Below are 3,674 nucleotides of genomic sequence, written 5' to 3'. Positions count from 1 at the left end.
CCCTCCCCAGGCACCCCCTGTGGGGAGGCCAGGCTCCCTGCGGGGCTGGGGCCCCCATGGCTCCCGCGTGCCCGGCAGGGTCCTGCTCACCTGGGGTTGTGGGACATGGCTGAAGACGCCCGACTACTGGAGGTGTGGCTGTGTGGCCTGTCCATGACGTGGCTGTGGAGTGGAGGCCCCACAGGCCTCGGGTGCCAGCTCTATCCTCTGGACGTCGCCCCGCCCCCGCCCCAGCCCTGACGTCAGCCCTGAGGTCACAATGGCTCCCGTGCCACAGCGCCCATTCCAGGGTCCAACACGGCTCTGGGCGGGCGTGTGGGTGTGTGTTCTCGGGGAGGGCACGCGCGTGTGTGTGCCGGTCCCTGCTGGAATGGAATTCCACCCAGACCGGACGGGGAGACCGCCCTGGGTGCGGGCGGTGGAGGCAGCCCGGGCTCGCCCAGGTCCACCGCGGCCGGGAGGAGCCCCTGTGATGTGGCAAGGCCTGCTCTCAGTCCCCGTGCCTGCTCTGTGTCACTGGACACAGCGCCGAGCTGGGCTCCGGTCCTGGACTCCCCCACCCCTGAGTGTGAGAAGTAAACGTGTGTGGCCCGTGAACCGCCCGGCTGTGCTATTCCCGGACCCGGGCAGAGCGGCGCTGTCCTGCCCCCCACGCTTGCTTGCTGTGGACCCAGATCCGTGGAGAAGGCTCCCTCCCAGGCCTCCCGGGAGCCTCGCTCTGCCCCGGCAGCCCAGCCTGGGTGGCCTTGGCCGCAGGTGTGCTGGAGCCATCATAAGCTCACGGGGCTGCTCCCTGGGTTCCCAGGGCTAAGAGCAGCCAGACGGCGGCGTGGGCTGCAGCTCGGACTCCGCGCCTCCTGCCCCGTGCCGTGTGCCTGTCACCTGCTGCACCTGTCAGGGGGAGGGGGCGGGATGGGTCCATGTGCCCAGGGCATCATCTCGTGGGCAGCGTGGAGCCGGTGCAGTGGGTGAGTCCACGCCATGGACACGGCACATGCTACGAGCCAGTGCTGGCACAGGTCCCCACTTTCCAGGCTGGCTGGTGGGCAGGTGGGCCAGGTGCCCGCCCCTGGGGATTGGAGTTGGAGCTGCGAGCGGGACCTTGGGCTGATCCCACAGGGCCACCCGGGCCTTCCTGGGCCTCAGGGCAAGGAGGGAGGAGGCAGAGGTGGGAGGGCTGGAGCGAGGCTGAGGCTGGGGGCTGGAGGTGCTGGCCCCGGCCGTCCCAGATGTTGGGGGCGGAGCCACCCCGAGACAACCTTCCTTCCCTTCCGGCCAGTCACCGCGGGCAGGGGGCCCCCAGTGGGTCCCTCCATGTGGAGGAGGGAGCTTCCCACGCCACTCTGGGCCAGGGCAGTGGGTCTGCTGCCTCTGGGGCCTGGCGACACCTACGAAGACCTGGGGTCTGGCCCTGCCCAGGACCCCCGCTCCTCACCTGCTTGGAAGAGGCAGCGTGTCAGGGCCTCGGTGCCCCTGGCTGGGTCATGCTGTGTGCCTGTCCACCTGGTGGATGGAACGCCCCTCTCCTGGGCGCGGGCTCCCTGCTGGGGGGCGTCCCTTCCTTCTAGGGCAGCCTGGGAGCTGGCTGTGCCCTCTGCACTGGGATGCAGCCCAGCCAGCAGCAGGACCCGTCTGGGTCCAGGGCCCAAGTCCAGGGCGAGGGGAGGCGCCTGGACAGACTCAGTCCCAGAGGCTGCCACTTCCCCAGTGGCCAGCAGATGGCGCTGTGGGCCCAGGCAGGACCTGCGCAGGGGGAGAGCCCTGTGGGGTTTGAGGCCCAGGCCTGGCTCCTGTGGGACCCCCTGGTGCCCACTCTCTCCCTCTGGGCCGGGACTCGCAGGGCAGAAGGGACGTGGCAGGCAGGGGCCTGGCACTCTGCCGCCTAGGCCCCCGGTTGGACCTGGGGGTGCACACGTGGCTACGGCGGGTTCAGGGCCTTTGCACAGCCCGCCCCCTGCTGGGACTGCACAGGTAGCTGCAGCTCTGCTGGTGCCCTGAGCTCCTTCTCTCTGCCCCTCGCAGCTTCCCTGGGTTCCCGGGCGGTAGCCAGGCTCTCTGAGGCTGTGTCCTCATGCCTGCTTTCCTAAAGAAACTCCCTGCACGCCCCTGCTCATCCCTGCAGGCCAGCCAGGCCTCCTCCTCCAGGAAGCCACCCCGATTTCTCCGGGCTCCCAGAGCGTTTCCCTGGCTGTGGTTCCTTGCGTCCGCTCGGCTGGTCTACAGGTTGGTGGTGCAGGCTACGGTGCCGATGCAGGTGGCAGGAGGCAGCCAGGTGCCCCGGTGCCCTGGCGCCCCGCCCCCAGCTGGGTCCCTGAGGTCTCCCTCCTCCAGTACGCCTGTGTGTGTGTGGGGGCATCCTTGTGGCTGCCTTCGGGGAGGCCCTAAGGCTCCCAGGGGAAGACGGGGGAGGGGCTGCTTCCCGTCGGCCTCTGCAGGGATTTTTCTGGATCCAAGACCAGACGCTCGGGCGGAGGCAGCAGAAGCAGACAAGTGGGGAAGGGGAGCTGATGCCGCTTCCTTGGTAGGGGCCACAGCCAACAGCGCGCAGGCGCCCAGGCCTGGGCGGGGAATCTGCAAACCTCGTCTCTGGGCGGCACTGGGACCCGCAGGCTCCAGGCAGCGGCTTCGGCTGCACCGCAGAAAGCAAGGACCAGGGGGAGGCCGCCTCTCCCCCGGCGCAGGCAAGGGGCCAGCGGGCGGACAGCAAAGCACGCCACCACCGGCCCCCAGCGAGGCTGAGGCCCACCCTCTGCGGGGTGGGAGGGAGGGACCCCCTGGGGCCGCGGGAGGGGAGGGGCCGTGCGGGTGTTCTGGGGTTTCTATGGCTCGGGACCCCCTGCTTCCTGGCTACCCTGTCACCTGCAGCAGGAGGGCCGCCCCCAGCCCCAGGACGGAGTCCTGGTCCCGCCCATGCCCCTGACCGGCCCGAGGCCCCCCGGGGGGCGGGGTCTCTCACACCCATGTCACTGCACCGTAGCTGGGCCCCGGCTCCACCCCGTCTGCTCGCCAGCCTCAGGCCCCCCCCCCCCCATAGCTCTGGGCTCACTGGACCCTGCACCCCCAGAGCCAGAGCTGGAGACTGGACCCACCCTCTGCCATGCACCTGCCAGGGCATACAGTCGGCGTCTACAGCGTGAGACAGGCAGCAGGGCGAGGACTGAGCTGGGCAGGCCCAGAGGACCTGCTGCCCCTGCCTCCGCACTGCTGGCCACGCTCGGGCCTTCCCCACCTGTTCCCTCTGCCCCGGCCGCTTCTCAGACCCGAGGCGGCAGGGGCCCTCTCTGTCCTCATGGGGGCCTGGCTGTGGGCGGCGGGCTGGGGGGGCAGGGAGGAGGGTTGGGGCCGGGACACTGGGCTCCCTTCACCTGGGCTGGCTCCCAGTGGGCAAGCTCTCTGGGGCGGGGGCACAGAGCCAGCTGGGTGCCCATCACGTCAGCCCCACACAGCGCTGGCTGAACGTGCCAGAGAGCCAGGGTCCGGGGCACCCTCAGCTCAGCCCCAGCCCTCACTGGGATGGCCCAGTGGCTTGGTTGCCCACCCGTCCCACCTGCAGTGTCCCAGGACTACTCCCTCAAGTCCCCGCCTTTGGGCTGTGTGGAAGACGAATGTTGGCTTCCAAAGGGGCCGGCGCTGTGGCGCAGTGGGGTGAGCCTCCGCCTGCGATGCCGGCATCC

Source organism: Lepus europaeus, chromosome 4, assembly GCF_033115175.1.
Source record: "Lepus europaeus isolate LE1 chromosome 4, mLepTim1.pri, whole genome shotgun sequence".
NCBI lineage: Eukaryota > Metazoa > Chordata > Mammalia > Lagomorpha > Leporidae > Lepus > Lepus europaeus.
This window is presented reverse-complemented; position numbering follows the sequence as displayed.